General features: G+C 39.1%; 1 protein-coding gene across 16 annotated transcripts in view; it reads left to right on the top strand.

The window, feature by feature from the left end:
- Positions 1-13,087, top strand: part of NUMB (NUMB endocytic adaptor protein) — a 99,503-nt gene that overhangs the window by 28,299 nt on the left and 58,117 nt on the right. For 2 of the 16 annotated variants that reach the window (XM_061462692.1, XM_061462691.1), the window contains exon 1: positions 9,158-9,343. The exons of 3 other annotated variants lie outside the window; for them this stretch is intronic. The gene's annotated coding sequence lies outside the window, so the exon portion shown is untranslated. Of the gene's footprint in view, positions 1-9,149; positions 9,344-13,087 lie in introns of those variants that run through there. 11 more of the 16 variants (XM_061462701.1, XM_061462686.1, XM_061462700.1 and 8 more) reach the window with 11 other exon arrangements.

Below are 13,087 nucleotides of genomic sequence, written 5' to 3'. Positions count from 1 at the left end.
ATGAACAATATGCTTCAGGAAAGCTAGTGGAAAACGCCATTTTTCAGCACCTGAATAGTATAACCTGTTTTGGTTTTTCCTCTTTATGGATGTCTACAGCTAGTTGCTTTCTCATCAGTTGTGCACAGAAGTCGCATTGCTGATGTGCAAGCTTGTGTGCAGTTTTATGTACAGGCGGGCGACCTGGTGGTGACTTAAATTGTAATATTGTCCTGGTTGTATTGATATTTCTGGAAATAGAGTGTCCTTAAGCCAAGTCCTTTGAGAAATTTGCCCTAGCAGGGCTCACTATTGGTGCTTCCAGTCAGTGCTCAGGGAAGTTGTGATGTGCTTGTTGCTGGCCTTCATATTGAAGGCTGTCCTGTGATATTTCTAGTACTGGAGAGAAACTTCTTATTAAGGATATGTTTCCTCTCCTTGTATGTAGTGCAATCTGTAAGATAAAATAAGCAACTATTGCTAGGGCCTTCAGCTTCTGAGTTCAGTTTGGCATTTTGGGCATACTGTAATTAAAAATGAGTAGCAGGAAAACCATTCCTCATACTAAAGGTACTTTTTTTTTTTTTTTCCCCCACACTCATGTAGCTTGAACAAATACTTTGTACAACAAATTTGATGTTTTGGTTGGTGATTGCTAGCCATGTGAGAGCTGGTAGCCCAGAAGTTTCCTTTGGGAAAGAGAAGTAATGGTATGAAATGGTCCACAGCATGGAAAGATCATCTATACTAGTTAATCTAAGTTTCTCAGTTTTGTAAACTAAATTCCACTTCTTTAGAAGTCAAAACAGTAAAGAGCTGGGTGGAGTTGTATGATGAATCATGTCTGACCTCTAGGTCACCAGGAAGAACTTTATGGTTTGCTGTGCTGTAGTTTTTTCCTGAATGCATGTTTTGCTAAGAAACATAATATTGTGACTCTAATAGGGCTATGCATCTGCTAATTACTGAATGCTACCAATTTCTGGACAAAAATAGTTACTTTAAAATCTTTTAATAAAAATGCATCTTGTCAGTCAATCGCACTTTTTCCTTGGATGTGCGCAGAAAGAACTTGGAGAGGTACAAAGCAGCATCTACCTTCCATGCTGAGATGCCACTTTAGACAGAAGAAATGCTGAATGGTGTAACCCATACTGGTGGTTCAAGTTGGGTTTTCAAATACTTGGTCAGAACTGTGTTGATGTGGGCACAGCTTTGGGTATGCTGGCCTTTAGGAGGCCTGAGATGTTATGGGTCTCACATTAATATGCAGATTTTCACTTATATTGAGAATTAATACAGTTTTGCTTTTTGAATGTCTGGGGGTTAATGGTAACTAGTACATGAATACAGTTAAAATAAAAAATACTGATTTTTGTAGAACCTTATTTTTCTTCTTTACTGATCTGTTTTGTTACCTATTCCGTGGAGTTTTGTATCTGATGGGTTAAAAAAGAAATTATTTGTACAGGTATGATGCATTTTCACTATCAAAACTACTTGCTCAGACAGATTTTTGTATTCACTGTCACACTTACAGACATGAGAAAACCTCACTGACTTGTTTCTGAAGGTACCACTCCCAATATTTCTTCATCTGCCATTCTACTTTTTGTTGATCTGGTTGTGGAAATCAGAAGTACATGAAAAGGCTGTGTGCTGGCTGTTTCAGTCTGAGTGTGTTTTGGGGGGTCAAACAAAAATAGCAGTATGTACGTTCAAAAGGGAGGAGGACTGCACTGAACTGATTATACTTGTAAATGTGCTGCAGTTTCACCTAGAGCACTGAATCGAAATGGGTGCTTGTTTTGGAATAGACTTAATTAAAGTTCTCTTCAAAGGCTTTTTTTTGGTAAACCTGTTAAATCAGTTTGGGAGCCACTGATTTGTAGAAAACTGGTTAAGGATGTTCTGCTGCTTTTCTCTCTCTTTTTTGTTGCTCTTTCAAAGGTTGTGCAGACTTGTGCCTTTTACATTTTTCTGGTCACAGGGTGGCCTAGTGGCTGGTATGCCTGCAGCTGGAGATGACTGTCTGAGAGAACAGCAACACTGGCACAATGTATACCTACCTATAGGAGGAATAAGAGTGGTAGGAAAGGGACATTCAAGTTACACTAACTAGTGGAAACCAGTTACAGGCTTGTGTGTAGGCTGATCAGTTGTGAGCTTGAGGGAGGGAAGGTTGCTGGTGTGGAGTCCTATAGCCACTTTTTGTTACCCTGAGAATTAGTTTCTGATATGTGGCACTTGTATCAGCCTCTGTTAGATCCTCTCTGAAAAATCCAAGTATGTATTTTCATCATTAAACAACTTGGTTAAATGTGGTTGACAAGAATTCTAATGGGCAACTAAAGTATATCTGGATTTCTGCCAAACTGGGTTTTGTTTGCCCCACTCATGAGGTTTGAAATAATTTATTTTGAGACAAGCTAATGTTTGAGAATGCATTTGTTTGGCTTTTTTTTTTGTTTCTTTGTTTTTTGTTTGGTTGGTTGTTGGGGTTTTTTTTTAAGTGTAAAGATGATCTCATTTTCATTTGCCTTGACAGATGTCAGGCTGTTAGTATCAGCAATTCTGTTGCTTCTCTGGAGCTTTCACTGCTGTTTTTCATTTGGGACAGTGTTTAAAACCGTTTATCACGCAAAAGTACAGTTTGTAACAAATTCTCAGAATTGCTCCCAGCGCTCTTTAAATGCAAGTGCAACATGTACTATCCTCTGGCATAAAAGCTGGCTTCAGTATGTACGTATTGGCAGCTCAGTCATTTGCTGTGTACAGTCAGAGCTCTTTAATGCGTACTGTCCAAATCTGATGAGTTGTTTAAATTAGAAGTGTTGTTCTAACACTTCACCTCTTCATTCTATATATGTAGAATCAGAGAATCATGGAATAGTTAGGGACAGAAAGGACCTTAAGATCATCAAGTTCCAACCCCCCCCTGCCATGGACAGGAACACCTCACACTAAACAATCTCACGCAAGGCTTCGTCCAACCTGGCCCTGGACACTGCCAGGGATGGAGCATTCACAGCTTCCCTGGGCAACCCATTCCAGTACCTCACCACCCTAACAGGAAAGAATTTCCTCCTTATATACAACCTAAACTTCCCCTGTTTCAGTTTTAACCCATTACCCCTTGTCCTATCACTACAGTCCCTAATGAAGAGTCCATCCTCAGCATCCCTATAGGCCCCCTTCAGATACTGGAAGGCTGCTAGGAGGTCTCCACACAGCCTTCTCTTCTCCAGGCTGAACAGCCCCAACCTTTTCAGCCCGTCTTCATACGGGAGCTGCTCCAGCCCCCTGATGATGCTCGTGGCCCTCTGGACTTGTTCCGACAGTTCCAAAAGTTCCATGTCCTTTTTATGTTGAGGACACCAGAACTGCACACAATACTCCAGGTGAGGTCTCACAAGAGCAGAGTAGAGGGGCAGGATCACCTCCTTCGACCTGCTGGTCACGCTCCTTTTGATGCAGCCCAGGATACGGTTGGCTTTCTGGGCTGCAAGCGCACACTGAAGCTGGCTCATGTTCATTTTCTCATCAACCAACACCCCCAAGTCCTTCTCTGCAGGGCTGCTCTGATCTCTTCTCTGTCCAACCTGTAGCTGTGCCTGGAATTGCTCCAACCCAGGTGTAGGACCTTGCACTTGGCATGGTTAAACTTCATGAGGTTGGCATCTGCCCACCTCACAAGCATGTCGAGGTCTCTCTGTATGACAGTGCCGTGCCCTGGAAATGCCGGGTAGGCTGTAAGGTATGGATTGATACATAAAATGAAAAAACTGTATGTTCTAAGCACCAGAATGCATAACTACAGGGATGCATTATTTCAGTTTCCTGAAGGTAACAATTCACTTTCATTAGTTATAAACAGGGAAGTTGGTTACTGTTGAGGAGACAGCTTTCTTGCTGCCTAATCACATTCATTCCAGTGCATATCATATCTGTCCATTAGGCTCTTTATTTTTGACTGGAGGAGCAAACCTTTTTAGCCATCGTTAGCATGATGCTTGTATTGTAAGGTTGAACAGAGTAGAGAGGCAATTTGGAGCTAATTCTAGGCAGTTGGTTAAGGATTCTTTGATTTGTTTGTGTTGTATTAGAATGGTTAAGTTAGAGTATGTTAGAATACAGTTTTTCAGGAAGTACCTTTTGCCTTGTTTTGTCCTCTTTTTTTTTTTTTTTTTGAATCTGAACTTAACTGCACCTCCTGCTTGTGTGTGTGAGGAATGACAATAATGGAAAGCAGAGGAGATCTGATTGGGAGTGGCTTTGGATCTCAGGTTTTCTCTTTTGCCTTGGTCTTTATTGGTAAGATTTCCCTGCTGGAGTTCCAAGCCTTGGAGACTAGTGGGACGTTCTGGAGCAGTGAAGACTTAGCCCCAGTTGAGAACCAATTAAAAGAACGTTTAAACAAATTTGCTTTAAAGAAGCAGTGGGACCTGCCAGAATGCACCTGTGAGTGTTGAGTGAGCTGGTGTCATAGCAAAGCCACTCTGAATTATTCTGGAAAGACTGTGAGAATAGAAGATGGTTCCTGATGACTGGAAGAAAGTAAATGTCACTCTTGCTTCCAGGAAGGGCTAAAGAGTCTGAGGATTTACAGAGTGATCAGCCTCACATTGATCCCTGAGCAGGTAATGGAGCAGATTCTCCTATGAAGCGATTTCCAAACAAATGACAAGAAAGTGATTAGCAATAGTCATCATGTGCTTGGAACAACCTGTGAGCCTTCTGTGATGAAATGATTAGATTGGTGGATGAGGGAAGAGCAGATGATAACTTTTTTGATGTTTGACTTTGACAGTGCTTTTGACATTTTTCTGCTTTAACACCATCACTGACAATCTAGCTGATGATGCAGTCTACCTCACTGAGCCTGTACAAGTTTGCTGAAATGCTGGGTTCAAACAGTTGTGAGAGGTGGTACAAAGTCCAGCTGGAGGCCAATTACTAGTGGTCTGCTCTAGGGTTGAGAGTAGGGGCTGGGCTGTTTAACATCTTCACTGATGTCCTAAATGATGGGACAGAGTGCACCCTCAGCAAGTTTGCAGGTGATAGAAAATTGGGAGGGGTAGGTGGATGCCACAAGAGACAGTTGTGGTGCCATTCAGAGGCATCTTTGACAGGCTGAGGAAATGGGCTGACAGCAATCTCATGTTCAAGAAGGTTCAACAAGCAGATCTGATAGAAGGGTGTCTGCATCCCAGCACTACCATCCCCATACTTCATTGTTTGTACCCTTGCTGGTTGTTTGCAGACTTCTTGTATTAGGGCTTGGGCAGCATACTGCATACTGGTGTGTAAATGTGGTGATTAGACTGAAAATATGCAAAGCTGTTTGGAGAGAACTATCAAAATCATGGAGAAGAATGTGATAACAAAACTAAAACATTTATTTTTAAGGGTGCTTGAAGTGTCAAGGAGGTGATTTTCACATCTCTGGACCATTATCGAAATGTTATTTGATGTCAGAGTTCAATGAAGCACGGAATGTGAAAGTGGTTTTAATCGCAGCTTATGTAATGGTTTGCCCGTTGTAAACTTAAAGGGTCACTGCTGTATAGCCCTGTGTTGTTGAACTGATGGTCTATTATATTTAGTACAGTCAGCCCTGCTGCCACAAGTCGCATGCAGTTTTTAAGTTATTTCTTTGTGAAAATGAAACATCTTGTCCGCATGTCTTCAGAACTAGTGTTGCCACTTTATTATTGTTTGCTTAAGCATATCTTTCTAAAGATTTCATCCGTCCTGGTTTGCAGTTCTCATCTGAAGAAATGTTTTAGCTGGAGTTAATGGTTGCACAAAAAGTGGATTGTGAAGAGACAAAGTCTTTGAGTATGAAGGCTAAGAGGAGTGTTAGGAACAGACTCAAGTTGTCTGTGTTTATGGATAAGCAAAACAGGTTTAATAGAACTGTTGGGATGTTAAGGATCTTCTATGTAGCCATATAAATCATTTGATACAAGAAATTGGAGTCCAAAAGGAGGACTTGAAGATGACTTGGATTGTCGTGCCCAAAGTGTATGACCTTAGAAGTGGATAATAGTTCACAAAGTCCAAGATAAAAGCTGGTAATAGCTGTATGCTACAAACGACGCTCTTTTCTGCTAAAAAGCCCAGTGTGTCAATTTCTCTTACTTAAGAGTTTTGTGCTTGTCTGTTGTAGTACATCTTTATCATGGTTTGAGGCTATGACATCCTTCTGTGGCTTTGTTCTTTCATGAACGGTGGTGTATGACTGAAAAAGCCATCACAAACTTTGTCAGTCATAGGTAGTCTGTGGAATGGAGGCACTCATCAACATAGTTAAGTCAAAACAAAAAATGTAGCTTGATTAATGTGATTATGCAAAGAAAAATTTTAACTTGGTGCCACTAATACTTGACACAAATGTTCATCTATACACACAACACCTACATGGGCTTCTTTTCACTTTTAGTTACTTATCATCTTCTTACTTACGTTTGTTTGGCAGATTTGGCAGAGCTAAGTGTGGATTTTATTAGTACATCAGTGATAGATGTTCACATGTATTCATTTAGATAATGAAATTGCAGAAGTATCACAAGTTTGTATGAGAAAGCAGGTCTAGAAATATTGCTCCATATAATCTGTGGATTACAAGGTACTGTTTTATAACCACTTTTAAAGGGACATTCTCAAGCTTATTTATAAACCATATTTCTAAAGACTTAAATTTGCTACAACATTTTCTGTTGACAAATATACCTAAGTGCCTATGCATCATTATACTGCAATCAATTGGAATCAGCTCAGCAATTGCTTAGATAATCTTTATTGGAAGGAACATGTCAATGGAAAGAGGTTCCTGTTTTAATCCTAATAATGTAAGCTGGAATGTGTGCTGTCTGCTGGATGTTATTTGAAGTGAATGCCAGTAATTCTTATGATAAAATCAGTGATATTCAATATGTCAATTTCAGGAGATACCAGCTCCACCCCAGAAGCTCATAGGAAACGAAGTCTGGAAAATCTGATCCAAGATGAGACTGTATGTTGGCCCTGGAATACTTCTCACCCCAAATCTGGGTACCAAATTCTGGAAGTCTGTCTGCCTGCCCGCCCTTAGTTTTATTTCTTGTCTATGAAATTGATCTTAGAATTTTAAGATGCCCTTGGCAGGAAAATAATAAGAAAAATATTTATATAATTGCAGCTGTGTGGTTCTTCCTCAAGTATATACTTGATTCCAGATGTCTGGATTCAGTCAGGAATATAATGAGGTTGATTTTCTTTTTAAAGGGATGGCAGCTCCCTGATATGGGCAGTCAAGTGACTGTGTAGTTTGCTAAAGATTCTGAAGTGTCAGTACAGTTAAGTGTTTCAGCAGAGGGGATTTCTCGTTCCAAACAGGGGTGATCATGGCACAGTGTAATATGTGAACCATAGCATTACAAGCAGGTAAACAGTCCAGAAAGTTACAAAAATTCAGCCAAGGTTTTTTGATAAACTTTACTCAGTCTGAAATTGGACCTCAAGAACTTTTACACTTAGATCTTGCTAAGTACAGTTAAAGGTGAAGCCTAAAAATACAATGAAAGCAAAACAGCTTTGTAACAACTCTTAGAGGAAGTGATTTTCTTTTTTGCTGCTTTCTTGTACAAAGCCCAAGTACCAACTCAGGCTTATAAATACTTTCCATTTACTAACGTATTTTATGGCTATTTAAAATAGCATTTGTGAATTTAGCAGTACTTTTAGTTCCTGAAAAATAGAGATCTCAGTCTTGTTTTGCTTTATAGGAAAGGGTGTGTATATATTATAAGGAATGTAACCAGAATCTGTAAATCTTGACATGTGATTTATTCAGTCTGGATTATGTGATTTGCTTTGTCATTGTGTAAAAAGTACAGTATGGAAGTGTGCTTCAGTGTTTGAACTAGGTTTTAATATATGCAAGCTCAAATTTGATTCTCTTATTGTCTCTGTGTTTTGCTGTGTGTCGCTTGCACAATTCTCTTTGCTATTTGATAAAATGACATTCTGTCCCTCAGAAATTCTTAGCAGAATTTTAATCTTGAGAAGATAAGACTTGCTGACCAGTAAAGCAGTAATTTTACTTAGAAGGGAAATTGGTAAAATACTGCCAGTTCATTTAGAAGCCTTGCAATTTATTGTTGACCTGAACAACTTTTTCTATAAGGACTTGGTGCCAGTACTAAGAAAAAGGGAAAACGAGCCTGATCAAAATACTTGTTGAACTTGTTCCCTATGTCATGGGGCATGCCTTGTTCCCTCCTCACAGGTTTGGGGATATAGCCCAAAAAGGGGGAACATAGAAAAAGCCACAAAAGCAGTAAACATCTGATTTTTTAATTTATTTTTTTTTTAAATCAATGAATACAGATTCCTTAGTGAACAGAACTGGACTATATTCTAATAAATTCAAATCTCTATATTGGAAGAAATAGCAAATAAATACATTGTTCTGCTAAACCATTTTCAGCAAACATGTAACTTCAAAACAGAATGGATGTAAAACATGAAAGCTTTTACATAAGACCACCACATAGTGAGTTTAGCAAATCCATTGTTTCCAGTTCCCTGCAGCTGCAGAAGTGGACAAGTTCACCAGGATTTCTGAAGTGGACAAGACTGGGTTAGAAAAGCCTCAGTGTTCTTAGACAATAATTATTTTGGAAGCTGAAATAAGTAACTAGCAAAACTATATTTATTATCCTAATCTCCAAATTTGCACACTTGTTCCTGCTTTCCTGACAGGATGTTTTGGAGGACAGTGTGTCCCTCCCTTGAGGTCAAGCCAGGACAGGGAATAGATCTTCATACTCAAGAGCTAGAGCCATTTTAAACAATGATGCACCTTTGATATGTGATTGTCTGCAGAGAAGAGGGGTATCAGCTACAACACTTCCTCATATTGTTGTGTGTTCAGAAACATGTCACTGCTGAAGTCTCAAATCTTTACAAAGTCCATGTTGTAAACTGAAGTGTGTGCAAAGCTGTAATTTATGAAAGATCAATTTCTCAAAGACCTTTGTACTAATGAGTTTAAAATTCTACCCTTGCTCTGCAGATATAGTTTAGGAGGTTGTTTTACTGCATGTGACACAGCTCTTTTAAGCATAGCAAGAAAAATTTTGAGGGGGATTTTTTTTTCTGGTTCCCCATTCCCCCAAATTGTTACTCTTAATTTATATTCTTCAAAACTATATAGATTAATTAATAAACAACTTCATAATAGAATTAGAAGGCTGAGTTGGTGGGATTTTTTTTTCTTAATTGTTTTTAAGGCTGTGTTTTCTGCTGGAAAGACTTTTTAACTTTCTTCTGTGGAGCATCTCCCTTCTCTCCTTATGGGGCTGTGAGTTGGTGTTAGGTGAGTGCTGCTTCTGGATTACTTGAATTACTGCTGCTCATTACATAGGTTTCCCAAGTTGAAGGAGTGTCACTAGTTTCATTTCAGTGTCATGGATGTAACCTTTCAAGAACTATTTGACGCAAGGATTGCGGGAGGTATTGTGCCAGCTAATGAAGATTGGGCTTTATTTGCTCACTGGCCTCCACACTAAATTCTGAACCAGCAGTTTAATGTGCTTTCCTGGGTGAGCACTCTGCTTATGGGGGTGCTGGTCTAGAAAATCTGTCCTGAAAGTGTTGTCCAGAAAAGCCAAATCCCATTTTACTGATGGCACATAACACACTTTCAGATGAGTGCAAAGGACGTGTCTTTGTAAATGAAAATGAAATTATGAAGGCGGATATATGTGTTGTGGTGTGGTGGTGGTGTGGTTTTTTTCCCCTGAGATCTGAATGTAGATCTGACCTCTGATTACAACTGAAATTGCTGCCAGAAGATCTAATGCAATGGTTTGATAAGTGGTTAGTTCTCTTGGGAGGAGGGTTGAGAATAAATATCAGTTTTCATAAGAGGTTTGATTCTTCTTTTCCTAAAGGCAAAAAAAAAGGGGGGGAGGGGGGGGGGGGAGAGTAGGACAAGAAACTGCTCTCTTCAGGCAGTACATTCTGCTGACCAGAATGTCCTTTGAAACAAAACCATTGTTCATACAAAGCTGTAGGCTTGCTTAAAGGTAGAAGTTTTATGTACTGATATGTGCTAGGAAATTAAGATCTAATTAAGAAGTGGTTGACTTGCAGAAAGCCACATGCCATCTTAAGCTAAATATGCTTTTCTAATAGAAAAATTATGCAGTAATTAATAGCATCTAAAAATTTCAGCTGGGATTATCGTTACTTTGTAATCCTTAACTGTGCTAGGCATAATTTTAGTGCATTTGTGGCAACTTTAAGGCAAATCTTTTCCCTTTAAAGGGGATAAAAAAATGGGAAAAGGATAGGAGAGGAAATCATAGGAGGGTAGGCTATTTGGCTTAGATTTAATATTCACAATGCAGTGGTGTGTTGACTGCGATGTTGGAAACTTTCTATTAGTACCTTCAGGGAGATGGGGAGAGGGGATTATAGCTGTGACTTTCCTACTGAGAGGCTTTAATTTTGATTTCCACAGAAATGAAGAGGACAATTGTCCACTCTTGAGCCTTTCTGAATATAAATGCGATGTTGCCTTTCATTTACCAGATTGATGCTATGGGTTGTTTAGTGTTTTTTGGTTTTTGTAGCTGAGAAGTGCTTTCTTTCCTCTGCTGTTTTTAATGGAACAGAAAATAAAGATTTAAAAGGCATGAATTCTCGTTGAGGCTGGGGTTTGCAGAGGCACTTTGATCTGTCTCTCCTTTGTGTGGGTTCCCGAGGCTGGAATTCAGTCAGGACAGTGGGGCAACCCACCTGGGAAACTGATGGAAGGGCAGAGCAGAGCGGCGCTGGGCTCTCCAAAACCCTTTGTCCTCACTGCACAAAGTACATACAGTACTAATCCAAGCTCTTCAACACATAATCCCAAGTGTAGTAGTGATTTGGATCGATTTGCTTCAGGAAGCATTTTTGTGTGTGGACAAAGGGAGTGAGATAAGACTGCGTAAGAGCCCAGTGTTCTGCAGTGAAACTTTACAAGTTAAGCAAGCTGGAGGTCTGGCCCTAACTTACATTTTGCCATTAATACAGGGACTTTATTCTGTACTTTGGTTACCTGATGTCTGGTGGAAAGAGTTCGGGGGTTTTGCTTGGTTTGGGTTTTTTGTTCTTTTTTGGTTGGTTGTTTTTTGTTTGGTGGTGGTGTTTTCCCTTCTTGCATTTATTTGTCTATAGGATATTTTGCTGTGAGTGCATGTGTTCAAAACATAGCACTTTGGTATATGTTTAAATAGTAATTGATGTTGGGGGCGGGTATTTCCTGATACTTCATGATTGTTTAGAACCAAGTTAGTCATCATTGGCCAGGAAATACCAACTCCAGATTACATCAAGTTCAATTATCTAAAAGATAGTTCAGTGTCTATCTGAATGTGGCATAGTGTCAGAGATATTGTGTTTGTAATAGCATCTTGTTTTGGTGTTTAATTATAGAATAAGTAGCGGTATTTGGGTTCTGTGTGCTATAAATACGTCTTGTTGGAGTCACTGCCTCTCCTGCCGCTGGTTTTGGAAAGTGATCAGGCAATATTGCTAAAACTCAAATTCTGCAACTGTAAGAATTGCTTTTGGATTCTCAAATTAAAGAGTGTTTGCTGCTCTTCCTCCTTCCTGCCTGGCAACCACAGTTGCCATTTGTGTCAATTTTACAGTACACTTCAGTTGGGGATTAAAATTTAATCTTTTCAAGTTGATGAGGTTCAATTCCACTTTCTGAATGGTAGAGATGATTTGTGAATCCTCAGGAAGGTGTTTTTTCCCCTCAGGAGTCTTACAAATCGTTTGTTCCCCAATGATGTTTACATCAACATATGTTCTTCACTTTACAGATGGTATTGGTGCATGTATGTGCTTTTTCCATGTCATTGATGTAAGGTTAAAGGACTCAGATTAGAGAAAAGTGGTATTTTATTCTCTCCACCTCCTTTATACAAATTGAAGGAGGGGCTTGTTTTGCTTATTATTCTTCCCTACCATAGCAAAAAACATGCTGAGCTTGTGTTGGATTTTCACAGCAGCTCATAAAACGTTTTTTCAAGGTGAATTACTAGTCTTTTGATAGGGTTAAACAGATGCCATAATAAACTTTTAGATGACCATTTAAGACATCTTGAGAGATAAAATACCAGTGAGGCTGAGTAATGTTTTTTTTTTAATCCCATTCATCCTGCTTAGCTCAGTTTAGATAAAGATGTGTCTCCTCCTTGCAGGAAAGGGTTCAGATGTGCTAAATGATAAAGCCTTTTGTATTAGCAGTAAACTGAACTGGTCAAATAAGCTAGATGTTGAGTGTATAGTAGCTGGTGCATAATGATCTTAATAGCTTTGGTTATGTAAAAACAAAACAACCACCAAATTTCTGATGGTCTCCTATGTAATGATTGTATCTTGTTCCTGTATAGCTTGTGCATTTTTTACTATGCTCTTTTTTCAATATTGAGAACTCTCTTTAGGGCCTGAAATTCCAGATGTAATTTATCATCTTATGTAACACTATTTGAAAGCACTTCCCCAGGTTTTTGTGTGTGGGTATGAGTTCCTGATGATGTTACTCTTCTGCAGTTAGGTAGTCAGAACTTGGAACCTATAAAATAATTTTCCTAGTTAAAACCCAAACAACCAAACTACCAACCCAACAAACATGCTTGCAGAAATTCATTGTTCAATGTTAAGATTGGGCTCTGAATCTTTATCTTAAGATAAGACTGAAGTATTGAATTTAAAGCTTCTTACAGAAGATTAGATTTGATACAGTGACAAGGCAAAATCACTTCTCCAATTGTAGCTATGCTGTTCTGATTTAAGGCTGCTTAACACTTTAATGTGAGAAGAGTAGTAATCCAGAGAAGTGCTCTTATCAAGTAATTATGATTGAAAAGGGGTGGGATATTTTACATAAATTATCTAGAAGAGGAGGTATGTATATTACAGTGAACTTTTTTGTCATGCAACAATGTGTTTAGGCAGGGCAGTGCATCTTAGTGCATGGCAGCAGTATGTTAACTTCCTACAGTAGCAGAGCTGCTGTCTGGGAAGTCTCACTCTTCTGCTGTCTTTGGTGAAGCAAACTGCA

Source organism: Pezoporus flaviventris, unplaced genomic scaffold (genome assembly GCF_033815535.1).
Source record: "Pezoporus flaviventris isolate CSIRO_AGI_PZ_B2104156 unplaced genomic scaffold, CSIRO_AGI_Pfla_v1 ptg000035l, whole genome shotgun sequence".
In the NCBI taxonomy this organism is placed as follows: Eukaryota; Metazoa; Chordata; class Aves; order Psittaciformes; family Psittacidae; genus Pezoporus; species Pezoporus flaviventris.
The sequence above is the reverse complement of the archived record's forward strand: the minus strand, read 5'-3'. Positions and strand labels throughout refer to the sequence as shown.